We start from the raw sequence: 14,218 nt of genomic DNA, 5'->3' as shown, positions 1-14,218 counted from the left end.
GGACTAGAGCCCTATGCAGTACACTAGACTGGGCTAGAGCCCTATGCAGTACACTAGACTGGACTAGAGCCCTATGCAGTACACTAGACTGGACTAGAGCCCTATGCAGTACACTAGACTGGACTAGAGCTCTATGCAGTACACTAGACTGGGCTAGAGCCCTATGCAGTACACTAGACTGGGCTAGAGCCCTATGCAGTACACTAGACTGGACTAGAGCCCTATGCAGTACACTAGACTGGACTAGAGCTCTATGCAGTACACTAGACTGGACTAGAGCCCTATGCAGTACACTAGACTGGACTAGAGCCCTATGCAGTACACTAGACTGGACTAGAGCCCTATGCAGTACACTAGACTGGACTAGAGCCCTATGCAGTACACTAGACTGGACTAGAGCCCTATGCAGTACACTAGACTGGACTAGAGCCCTATGCAGTACACTAGACTGGACTAGAGCTCTATGCAGTACACTAGACTGGACTAGAGCCCTATGCAGTACACTAGACTGGACTAGAGCCCTATGCAGTACACTAGACTGGACTAGAGCCCTATGCAGTACACTAGACTGGACTAGAGCCCTATGCAGTACACTAGACTGGGCTAGAGCCCTATGCAGTACACTAGACTGGACTAGAGCCCTATGCAGTACACTAGACTGGACTAGAGCCCTATGCAGTACACTAGACTGGACTAGAGCTAGAGCACTAGGGTAGGGTTCTAGGGTAGTAGAGCCCTATGCAGTACACTAGGGTAGGGTTCTAGGGTAGGGTTCTAGGGTAGGGTTCTAGGGTAGGGTTCTAGGGTAGGGTTCTAGGGTAGAGCCCTATGCAGTACACTAGGGTAGGGTTCTAGGGCAGGGTTCTAGGGCAGGGTTCTAGGGCAGGGTTCTAGGGCAGGGTTCTATGCAGTACACTAGGGTAGAGTTCTATGCAGTACACTAGACTGGACTAGAGTTAGACTAGAGGGTAGGGTTCTAGGGTAGGGTTCTAGGGTAGGGTTCTAGGGCAGGGTTCTAGGGCAGGTTTCTAGGGTAGGGAAAGAAGAGGGCTAGGAGCTGTCAAAGCTCTCCCAGCAGATCAACATCACCACATATCGTAAACATGTCGTATACAGCTGGAGGGAATGGGAGGTGAGGCTTAGGGTGGAGGAGAGTTAGGGTGGAGGAGCGTTAGGGTGGAGGAGAGTTAGGGTGGAGGGAATGGAAGGGTTAGGGTGGAGGAGAGTTAGGGTGGAGGGAATGGAAGGGTTAGGGTGGAGGAGAGTTAGGGTGGAGGAGCGTTAGGGTGGAGGAGAGTTAGGGTGGAGGAGCCTTTCGGGCGGAGCAGAGTTAGGGTGGAGGAACGTTAGGGTGGAGGAGAGTTAGGGTGGAGGGAATGGAAGGGTTAGGGTGGAGGAGAGTTAGGGTTGAGGAGCGTTAGGGTGGAGGAGAGTTAGGGTGGAGGAGCGTTAGGGTGGAGGAGAGTTAGGGTGGAGGAGCGTTAGGGTGGAGGAGAGTTAGGGTGGAGGGAATGGAAGGGTTAGGGTGGAGGAGAGTTAGGGTGGAGGGAATGGAAGGGTTAGGGTGGAGGAGAGTTAGGGTGGAGGAGCGTTAGGGTGGAGGAGAGTTAGGGTGGAGGAGCGTTAGGGTGGAGGAGAGTTAGGGTGGAGGGAATGGAAGGGTTAGGGTGGAGGAGAGTTAGGGTGGAGGGAATGGAAGGGGAGGTTTAGGGTGGAGGAGGGTTAGGGTGGAGGGGAGGGAATGGAAGGTGAAAGTTAGGGTGGAGGGGAGGGTGGTTAGGGAAGGCTTATGGTAGAGGGGAGGGTGGTTAGGGAAGGGTTAGGGTAGAGGGGAGGGTGGTTAGGGAAGGGTTATGGTAGAGGGTAGAGGGGAGGGTGGTTAGGGAAGGGTTATGGTAGAGGGTAGAGGGGAGGGTGGTTAGGGAAGGGTTAGGGTAGAGGGTAGAGGGGAGGGTGGTTAGGGTAGAGGGTCAAATAAAATAAGTTATTGGTCACAAACATATTTATCAGATATTATTGTGCGTGTAATGAAATGCTTGTGTTCCTAGCTCCAACAGTAATATCTAACTAAATGCTTGTGTTCCCAGCTCCAACAGTAATATCTAACTAAATGCTTGTGTTCCCAGCTCCAACAGTAATATCTAACTAAATGCTTGTGTTCCCAGCTCCAACAGTGCAGTATTATCTAGGGTGAAGGGGGATGTTTGGGTACGAAAAGCTGAGCTATGGAAAACATACACTGAAGCATGACGCCAAAGGGTATCCAACAGGAAAACAGAGTACCCAGTCAAATATAAACTAGCTAACCCTAACCTTATATAAACTAGCTAACCCTAACCTCATTAAGTAGCTAACCCTAACCTTATATAACCTAGCTAACCCTAACCTTATATAACCTAGCTAACCCTAACCTTATATAAACTAGCTAACCCTAACCTCATTAACTAGCTAACCCTAACCTTATATAACCTAGCTAACCCTAACCTTATATAACCTAGCTAACCCTAACCTCATTAACTAGCTAACCCTAACCTTATATAAACTAGCTAACCCTAACCTCATTAACTAGCTAACCCTAACCTGATATAACCTAGCTAACCCTAACCTCATTAACTAGCTAACCCTAACCTCATTAACTAGCTAACCCTAACCTGATATAAACTAGCTAACCCTAACCTCATTAACTAGCTAACCCTAACCTTATATAAACTAGCTAACCCTAACCTTATATAACCTAGCTAACCCTAACCTTATATAAACTAGCTAACCCTAAGCTTATATAAACTAGCTAACCCTAACCTTAAATAACCTAGCTAACCCTAACCTCATTAACTAGCTAACCCTAACCTTATATAAACTAGCTAACCCTAACCTTATATAAACTAGCTAACCCTAACCTCATTAACTAGCTAACCCTAACCTTATATAAACTAGCTAACCCTAACCTTATATAAACTAGCTAACCCTAACCTCATTAACTAGCTAACCCTAACCTCATTAACTAGCTAACCCTAACCTCATTAACTAGCTAACCCTAACCTTATATAAACTAGCTAACCCTAACCTTATATAAACTAGCTAACCCTAACCTTATATAAACTAGCTAACCCTAACCTTATATAAACTAGCTAACCCTAACCTTATATAAACTAGCTAACCCTAACCTTATATAAACTAGCTAACCCTAACCTTATATAAACTAGCTAACCCTAACCTCATTAACTAGCTAACCCTAACCTTATATAAACTAGCTAACCCTAACCTTATATAAACTAGCTAACCCTAACCTCATTAACTAGCTAACCCTAACCTCATTAACTAGCTAACCCTAACCTCATTAACTAGCTAACCCTAACCTTATATAAACTAGCTAACCCTAACCTTATATAAACTAGCTAACCCTAACCTTATATAAACTAGCTAACCCTAACCTTATATAAACTAGCTAACCCTAACCTTATATAAACTAGCTAACCCTAACCTTATATAAACTAGCTAACCCTAACCTTATATAAACTAGCTAACCCTAACCTTATATAAACTAGCTAACCCTAACCTCATTAACTAGCTAACCCTAACCTTATATAACCTAGCTAACCCTAACCTTATATAACCTAGCTAACCCTAACCTTATATAACCTAGCTAACCCTAACCTCATTAACTAGCTAACCCTAACCTTATATAAACTAGCTAACCCTAACCTCATTAACTAGCTAACCCTAACCTCATTAACTAGCTAACCCTAACCTCATTAACTAGCTAACCCTAACCTTATATAAACTAGCTAACCCTAACCTTATATAAACTAGCTAACTCTAACCTGATATAAACTAGCTAACCCTAACCTTATATAATCTAGCTAACCCTAACCTTATATAAACTAGCTAACCCTAACCTTATATAAACTAGCTAACCCTAACCTCATTAACTAGCTAACCCTAACCTGATATAAACTAGCTAACCCTAACCTCATTAACTAGCTAACCCTAACCTCATTAACTAGCTAACCCTAACCTTATATAAACTAGCTAACCCTAACCTTATATAAACTAGCTAACCCTAACCTTATATAAACTAGCTAACCCTAACCTTATATAAACTAGCTAACCCTAACCTTATATAACCTAGCTAACCCTAACCTTATATAACCTAGCTAACCCTAACCTCATTAACTAGCTAACCCTAACCTCATTAACTAGCTAACCCTAACCTGATATAAACTAGCTAACCCTAACCTCATTAACTAGCTAACCCTAACCTTATATAAACTAGCTAACCCTAACCTCATTAACTAGCTAACCCTAACCTGATATAAACTAGCTAACCCTAACCTCATTAACTAGCTAACCCTAACCTCATTAACTAGCTAACCCTAACCTTATATAAACTAGCTAAACCTAACCTTATAAACTAGCTAACCCTAACCTCATTAACTAGCTAACCCTAACCTTATATAACCTAGCTAACCCTAACCTTATATAAACTAGCTAACCCTAACCTCATTAACTAGCTACCCCTAACCTTATATAAACTAGCTAACCCTAACCTCATTAACTAGCTAACCCTAACCTGATATAACCTAGCTAACCCTAACCTGATATAACCTAGCTAACCCTAACCTCATTAACTAGCTAACCCTAACCTGATATAACCTAGCTAACCCTAACCTTCTAATAAAACATATAGGCTTGAAGCAGATTAAGCGATCAAACATTAAACGCTAGCTTGAAAAGGTAGGTCTTTAGTTGTGTTTTAAACAATGAAATGTAAGCTGCCTCCTTGACATGTGCAGGTAGAGTTTTCCAGAGCTGAGGGTTAGGGTTAGGCTAACCCTAACCCCTAACCCTTAACCCTAACCCCAAATCCTAACCCTAACCCCTAACCCCTAACCCTAACCATGAGGGGCCATGAGAGAAACAGGGGTTGGAACCCAAATTACTTTGCAATCGTTTTGTTCTGAACAGAAGCATTATTTTGTCTGTTCAGTTTCACTGTGCCAACCAGCAAAATAAAGTTCTGAACTGGTTCAAACCCCCAAAAAGTTTAGGTTGATATCGTTCCTTTCTAAACCTCCAAAATCATTTTTTCAAATGAATATCTTTTTAAAAACTTTTACAGTACCGGTCAAAAGTTTTATAACACCGACTCATTCAAGGGTTTTTCTTTATTTTTACTATTTTCTACATTGTAGAATAATAGTGAAGACATCAAAACGAATAAATAACACATATGGAATCATGTAGTAACCAAAAAGTGTTAAACAAATCAAAATTTGAATTTGAGATTCTTCAAATAGCGCCCTTTGCCTTGATGACAGCTTTGCACACTCTTGGCATTCTCTCAACCAGCTTCACCTGGAATGCTTTTCCAACAGTCTTGAAGGAGTTCCCACCTATGCTGAGCACTTGTAGGCTGCTTTTCCTTCCCTCTGCAGTCCGATTCATCCCAAACCATCTCAATTTGGTTGAGGTCGGGGGATTGTGGAGGCCAGGTCATCTGATGCAGTCTTCCATCACTCTCCTTCTGTCAGGTGGTGGGTGTAGCTGGTGCATAAAGTCAGGCGCAGTAGAGCAGAGATGAGTGAACAACACACTTTACTTAAGGCAATAAGCACAAAGTAACAATCCCAATGTGCAAACAAATAACGGTATTCACAAAACACGGGTTAAACAGCACCCGGAAACATACCGACCTAACAATAAACAATCCCACACCAAGACACGGGGGAAACAGAGGGTTAAATACACAACATAATGAGGGAAATGAGAACCAGGTGTGAGGAAAAACAAGACAAGTTGGGGAGGTACTCAGATCCAGACTCATTGTGGTGAAGAAACTAACGTCGTGGGCGTGGCGTAGCGTTTGGCCAGAGCATGGAGTTTGAGTAGCCAGGCAATGCAGATTAAGCAGCTGGCTGTGGAGCATTGGAAAGGTCTCCAGAAAGAGCTTACATTTTGCAGGTGGGGAGAGAGCGTGGAGGAGGATGCTTGGCGCACTGGGAATCTTATGAAATGTCATATCTGAATTAGGCCCAATTATACAAGCTGCTTCTATCCAGGAACTTTCAATATCTTTGAACTTCCGACCAGAGTTGGCTAGCTAACAAGCTCGTGTGTGCAAAGCCGGCACCAGAATTAAAATAAAGCGCGTTTTACCTTTTTGCAGTTCATAAATCCAATATGAAACATAACTAGAGTATCGTTAAATTAGTATTGAAAGTGAATCCATTCTTCTGTAATAACATTTTAAAAACTCCATAATTTCTGAATCAGGCTTGTAATGTCAGTAGGCTACAGTAGCCTTCGGAAAGGGGGAGGGGCGGGTAGTCTACACGCCCACAAACACTGGCCAAGACGTTCAGCTGCCAGGCAACACTGGAAAGGGGGAGGGGCTGGTAGTCTACACGCCCACAAACACTGGCCAAGACGTTCAGCTGCCAGGCAACACTGGAAAGGGGGAGGGGCGGGTAGTCTACACGCCCACAAACACTGGCCAAGACATTCAGCTGCCAGGCAACACTGGAAAGGGGAGGGGCGGGTAGTCTACACGCCCACAAACACTGGCCAAGACGTTCAGCTGCCAGGCAACACTGGAAAGGGGGAGGGGCGGGTAGTGTACACGCCCACAAACACTGGCCAAGGTGTTCAGCTGCCAGGCGGAAAGGGGGAGGGGCGGGTAGTCTACACGCCCACAAACACTGGCCAAGGTGTTCAGCTGCCAGGCGGAAAGGGGGAGGGGCGGGTAGTCTACACGCCCACAAACACTGGCCAAGGTGTTCAGCTGCCAGGCGGAAAGGGGGAGGGGCGGGTAGTCTACACGCCCACAAACACTGGCCAAGATGTTCAGCTACCAGGCAGAAAGGGGAGGGGCGGGTAGTCTACACGCCCACAAACACTGGCCAAGACGTTCAGCTGCCAGGCAACACTGGAAAGGGGGAGGGGCGGGTAGTGTACACGCCCACAAACACTGGCCAATGTGTTCAGCTGCCAGGCGGAAAGGGGGAGGGGCGGGTAGTCTACACGCCCACAAACACTGGCCAAGGTGTTCAGCTGCCAGGCTGAAAGGGGGAGGGGCGGGTAGTCTACACGCCCACAAACACTGGCCAAGATGTTCAGCTACCAGGCAGAAAGGGGGAGGGGCGGGTAGTCTACACGCCCACAAACACTGGCCAAGATGTTCAGCTGCCAGGCAGACACTGGAAAGGGGGAGGGGCGGGTAGTCTACACGCCCACAAACACTGGCCAAGATGTTCAGCTGCCAGGCAGAAAGGGGGAGGGGCGGGTAGGGTACACGCCCACAAACACTGGCCAAGATGTTCAGCTGCCAGGCAGAAAGGGGGAGGGGCGGGTAGGGTACACGCCCACAAACACTGGCCAAGACATTCAGCTGCCAGGCAACACTGGAATACGTTTTGTGACCGAGGGGGCTTTACATAGGCGCTTTGTTGCATTTTTGTGGGACTGGGAAAAAAATGCCCGGAATGTAAAATAAAGTTATTAACTAGTCCCCATGCTTTAAAAGAGCGGTTCTGTTCCAGAACAGTATAGATCAATTTTGTTCCCGGTTCTGATTCCGTTTCTCTAAAAATGTCAAATTTTCCAGTTTTGTTCCCTGAACCGGTTCCAACCCCCTTCAGCCATGCAGCACAGGTTTGTGGCCAGGCTATTTGAGTCTGATGGCTGTAGTGTGCGTGCTGGGGAATCGTTGGCAAGAAGTTGGCATATGTATTTAGGTGTAACACCCTTGAGGGCATTAAAGGTGAGCAGCAGAATCTTACATTTGATCTGTATTGAATAAGAAGCCAATGGAGGTTGAATAACACCAGTCTTTAATGAGGTCAAACTCTCCTTGTTCCTGTTTGAAATGTTTTAAGAAGACCACCATCATTCCTGTTCCCAAAAACTCTTAAGGGTTCAAGCCACATTGACTACGGCCCTGTAGCCCTCACAGTACCAATTCCACCATGACATTCAGGGTCTATTGACTACTGCCCTGTAGCCCTCACAGTACCAATTCCACCATGACATTCAGGGTCTATTGACTACTGCCCTGTAGCCCTCACAGTACCAATTCCACCATGACATTCAGGGTCTATTGACTACTGCCCTGTAGCCCTCACAGTACCAATTCCACCATGACATTCAGGGTCTATTGACTACTGCCCTGTAGCCCTCACAGTACCAATTCCACCATGACATTCAGGGTCTATTGACTACTGCCCTGTAGCCCTCACAGTACCAATTCCACCATGACATTCAGGGTCTATTGACTACTGCCCTGTAGCCCTCACAGTACCAATTCCACCATGACATTCAGGGTCTATTGACTACTGCCCTGTAGCCCTCACAGTACCAATTCCACCATGACATTCAGGGTCTATTGACTACTGCCCTGTAGCCCTCACAGTACCAATTCCACCATGACATTCAGGGTCTATTGACTACTGCCCTGTAGCCCTCACAGTACCAATTCCACCATGACATTCAGGGTCTATTGACTACTGCCCTGTAGCCCTCACAGTACCAATTCCACCATGACATTCAGGGTCTATTGACTACTGCCCTGTAGCCCTCACAGTACCAATTCCACCATGACATTCAGGGTCTATTGACTACTGCCCTGTAGCCCTCACAGTACCAATTCCACCATGACATTCAGGGTCTATTGACTACTGCCCTGTAGCCCTCACAGTACCAATTCCACCATGACATTCAGGGTCTATTGACTACTGCCCTGTAGCCCTCACAGTACCAATTCCCCCATGACATTCAGGGTCTATTGACTACTGCCCTGTAGCCCTCACAGTGCCAATTCCACCATGACATTCAGGGTCTATTGACTACTGCCCTGTAGCCCTCACAGTACCAATTCCACCATGACATTCAGGGTCTATTGACTACTGCCCTGTATCCCTCACAGTACCAATTCCACCATGACATTCAGGGTCTATTGACTACTGCCCTGTAGCCCTCACAGTACCAATTCCACCATGACATTCAGGGTCTATTGACTACTGCCCTGTAGCCCTCACAGTACCAATTCCACCATGACATTCAGGGTCTATTGACTACTGCCCTGTAGCCCTCACAGTACCAATTCCACCATGACTTTCAGGGTCTATTGACTACTGCCCTGTAGCCCTCACAGTGCCAATTCCACCATGACATTCAGGGTCTATTGACTACTGCCCTGTATCCCTCACAGTGCCAATTCCACCATGACATTCAGGGTCTATTGACTACTGCCCTGTAGCCCTCACAGTACCAATTCCACCATGACATTCAGGGTCTATTGACTACTGCCCTGTATCCCTCACAGTGCCAATTCCACCATGACATTCAGGGTCTATTGACTACTGCCCTGTAGCCCTCACAGTACCAATTCCACCATGACATTCAGGGTCTATTGACTACTGCCCTGTATCCCTCACAGTACCAATTCCACCATGACATTCAGGGTCTATTGACTACTGCCCTGTAGCCCTCACAGTACCAATTCCACCATGACATTCAGGGTCTATTGACTACTGCCCTGTAGCCCTCACAGTACCAATTCCCCCATGACATTCAGGGTCTATTGACTACTGCCCTGTATCCCTCACAGTACCAATTCCACCATGACATTCAGGGTCTATTGACTACTGCCCTGTATCCCTCACAGTACCAATTCCACCATGACATTCAGGGTCTATTGACTACTGCCCTGTAGCCCTCACAGTACCAATTCCACCATGACATTCAGGGTCTATTGACTACTGCCCTGTAGCCCTCACAGTACCAATTCCACCATGACATTCAGGGTCTATTGACTACTGCCCTGTAGCCCTCACAGTGCCAATTCCACCATGACATTCAGGGTCTATTGACTACTGCCCTGTAGCCCTCACAGTGCCAATTCCACCATGACATTCAGGGTCTCTATTGAGTGCTTACGTAAGCATTATTAAATGGAACTAATAAAGGCATCATCTAAACTGTAAAAATATATTTGCTTTTAATCTGGCATGATACTTTCATCTGATTTCAAACCAATCACTTGAAAAAGTCGGCCACGGCTCCCGTGTTCATCCAAACTGCATGAATACTCGTGCCATTTGATGAATGGAAAAAGACCTGTTACAAATCACCAGTGTGCCTAATTACGTTCAGCGATTGCCATTGGTTAGGCCTACAATCATTGATGCATCCTGATGACAAATTTAGCCTACCTTTTCATTCCACCTTTATTTAACCGGGTGGCCAGTTGAGAACAAGTCCTTTATTTAACCAGGTGGCTAGTGGAGAACAAGTCCTTTATTTAACCAGGTGGCCAGTTGAGAACAAGTCCTTTATTTAACCAGGTTAGGCTAGTTGAGAACAAGTCCTTTATTTAACCAGGTGGCCAGTTGAGAACAAGTCCTTTATTTAACCAGGTTAGGCTAGTTGAGAACAAGTCCTTTATTTAACCGGGTGGCCAGTTGAGAACAAGTCCTTTATTTAACCAGGTTAGGCTAGTTGAGAACAAGTCCTTTATTTAACCAGGTAGGCCAGTTGAGAACAAGTCCTTTATTTAACCAGGTAGGCTAGTTGAGAACAAGTCCTTTATTTAACCAGGTAGGCCAGTTGAGAACAAGTCCTTTATTTAACCAGGTAGACTAGTTGAGAACAAGTCCTTTATTTAACCAGGTAGGCTAGTTGAGAACAAGTTCTCATTTACAACTGCAACCTGGCCAAGATAAAGCAAAGCAGTTCGACAACATACAACAACAGAGTTACACTTGGAATAAACAAAACATACAGTCAATAATACAGTATAAAAAGTCTATATACAGCATGTGCAAATGAGGTAAGATAAGGGAGGTAAGGCAATAAATAGGCCATGGTGGCGAAGTAATTACAATATAGCAATTAAACACTGGAATGGTAGATGTGCAGAAGATTAATGTGCAAGTAGAGATACTGGGGTGCAAAGGAGCAAGATAAATAAATACAGTATGGGGATGCGGTAGGTAGATAGCCCATCTGTAAACAGCCCATCTATGTTCAGGTGCAGTGATCTGCTCTGACAGCTGGTGCTTAAAGCTAGTGAGGGAGATATGAGTCTCCAGCTTCAGTGATTTTTGCAGTTCGTTCCAGTCATCAGCAGCAGAGAACTGAACTGGAAGGCAAGGCGGCCAAAGGAGGAATTGGCTTTGGTGGTGACCAGTGAGATATACCTGCTGGAGCGCGTGCTACAGGTGGGTGCTGCTATGGTGACCAGTGAGCTGAGATAAGGCGGGGCTTTACCTAGCAGAGACTTGTAGATGACCTGGAGCCAGTGGGTTTGGTGACGAGTATGAAGCGAGGGCCAACCAACGAGAGCGTACAGGTCGCTGAAAGTGTCCTGGGAAAAACAGGATGGTCACCCTAACACAAGGTCAATTTATTAGACTGGGCTACAATGTGCATTACCAGTTCATTAGACTGGGCTACAATGTGCATTACCAGTTCATTAGACTGGGCTACAATGTGCATTACCAGTTCATTAGACTGGGCTACAATGTGCATTACCAGTTCATTAGACTGGGCTACAATGTGCATTACCAGTTCATTAGACTGGGCTACAATGTGCATTACCAGTTCATTAGACTGGGCTACAATGTGCATTACCAGTTCATTAGACTGGGCTACAATGTGCATTACCAGTTCATTAGACTGGGCTACAATGTGCATTACCAGTTCATTAGACTGGGCTACAATGTGCATTACCAGTTCATTAGACTGGGCTACAATGTGCATTACCAGTTCATTAGACTGGGCTACAATGTGCATTACCAGTTCATTAGACTGGGCTACAATGTGCATTACCAGTTCATTAGACTGGGCTACAATGTGCATTACCAGTTCATTAGACTGGGCTACAATGTGCATTACCAGTTCATTAGACTGGGCTACAATGTGCATTACCAGTTCATTAGACTGGGCTACAATGTGCATTACCAGTTCATTAGACTGGGCTACAATGTGCATTACCAGTTCATTAGACTGGGCTACAATGTGCATTACCAGTTCATTAGACTGGGCTATAATGTGCATTACCAGTTTATTAGACTGGGCTATAATGTGCATTACCAGTTTATTAGACTGGGCTATAATGTGCATTACCAGTTTATTAGACTGGGCTATAATGTGCATTACCAGTTTATTAGACTGGGCTATAATGTGCATTACCAGTTTATTAGACTGGGCTATAATGTGCATTACCAGTTCATTAGACTGGGCTACAATGTGCATTACCAGTTCATTAGACTGGGCTACAATGTGCATTACCAGTTTATTAGACTGGGCTACAATGTGCATTACCAGTTTATTAGACTGGGCTACAATGTGCATTACCAGTTCATTAGACTGGGCTACAATGTGCATTACCAGTTCATTAGACTGGGCTACAATGTGCATTACCAGTTTATTAGACTGGGCTATAATGTGCATTACCAGTTTATTAGACTGGGCTATAATGTGCATTACCAGTTTATTAGACTGGGCTATAATGTGCATTACCAGTTCATTAGACTGGGCTATAATGTGCATTACCAGTTTATTAGACTGGGCTATAATGTGCATTACCAGTTTATTAGACTGGGCTATAATGTGCATTACCAGTTCATTAGACTGGGCTATAATGTGCATTACCAGTTTATTAGACTGGGCTACAATGTGCATTACCAGTTCATTAGACTGGGCTATAATGTGCATTACCATGACCTGTAAATAAGCCTACTAGTAGCCACTGATGCAGCGGTAATAAACATTGGTGGGTAAACTGACTGCCGGTCAAAAAGCGATGCTCCCAATACTTTACTTTAAAAGCATTTTTTCTGAAAAAAGGTGAGTAAACGGCGTTTGCCCCCCACTAGGACTACACCACTGCCGGTAGCCTACCCTCTCAGCCAATTTAACACACCTGAACAGGTAGCCTACCCTCTCAGACGGGGCAATTTAACACACCTGAACAGGTAGCCTACCCTCTCAGACGGGGCAATTTAACACACCTGAACAGGTAGCCAACCCTCTCAGACGGGGCAATTTAACACACCTGAACAGGTAGCCTACCCTCTCAGCCAGGGCAATTTAACACACCTGAACAGGTTAGTCTACCCTCTCAGCCGGGGCAATTTAACACACACAGAACAGGTAGCCTACCCTCTCAGCCGGGGCAATTTAACACACCTGAACAGGTAGCCTACCCTCTCAGCCGGGGCAATTTAACACACACAGAACAGGTAGCCTACCCTCTCAGCCGGGGCAATTTAACACACACAGAACAGGTAGCCTACCCTCTCAGCCGGGGCAATTTAACACACCTGAACAGGTAGCCTACCCTCTCAGCCGAGGCAATTTAACACACCTGAACAGGTAGCCTACCCTCTCAGCCGAGGCAATTTAACACACCTGAACACACCTGAACAGGTAGTCTACCCTCTCAGACGGGGCAATTTAACACACCTGAACAGGTAGCCTATCCTCTCAGCCGGGGCAATTTAACACACCTGAACAGGTAGTCTACCCTCTCAGACGGGGCAATTTAACACACCTGAACAGGTAGCCTACCCTCTCAGCCGGGGCAATTTAACACACACAGAACAGGTAGCCTACCCTCTCAGCCGGGGCAATTTAACACACCTGAACAGGTAGCCTACCCTCTCAGCCGGGGCAATTTAACACACCTGAACAGGTAGCCTACCCTCTCAGCCGAGGCAATTTAACACACCTGAACAGGTAGTCTACCCTCTCAGCCGAGGCAATTTAACACACCTGAACAGGTAGCCTACCCTCTCAGCCGAGGCAATTTAACACACCTGAACACACCTGAACAGGTAGTCTACCCTCTCAGACGGGGCAATTTAACACACCTGAACAGGTAGCCTACCCTCTCAGCCGAGGCAATTTAACACACCTGAACACACCTGAACAGGTAGTCTACCCTCTCAGACGGGGCAATTTAACACACCTGAACAGGTAGCCTACCCTCTCAGCCGAGGCAATTTAACACACCTGAACACACCTGAACAGGTAGTCTACCCTCTCAGACGGGGCAATTTAACACACCTGAACAGGTAGCCTACCCTCTCAGCCGAGGCAATTTAACACACCTGAACAGGTAGTCTACCCTCTCAGCCGAGGCAATTTAACACACCTGAACACACAGTCTACCCTCTCAGACGGGGCAATTTAACACACCTGAACAGGTAGCCTACCC

The sequence above is a fragment of the Salmo salar genome, unplaced genomic scaffold (assembly GCF_905237065.1).
Source record: "Salmo salar unplaced genomic scaffold, Ssal_v3.1, whole genome shotgun sequence".
Taxonomy (NCBI): domain Eukaryota; kingdom Metazoa; phylum Chordata; class Actinopteri; order Salmoniformes; family Salmonidae; genus Salmo; species Salmo salar.
The sequence above is the reverse complement of the archived record's forward strand: the minus strand, read 5'-3'. Positions refer to the sequence as shown.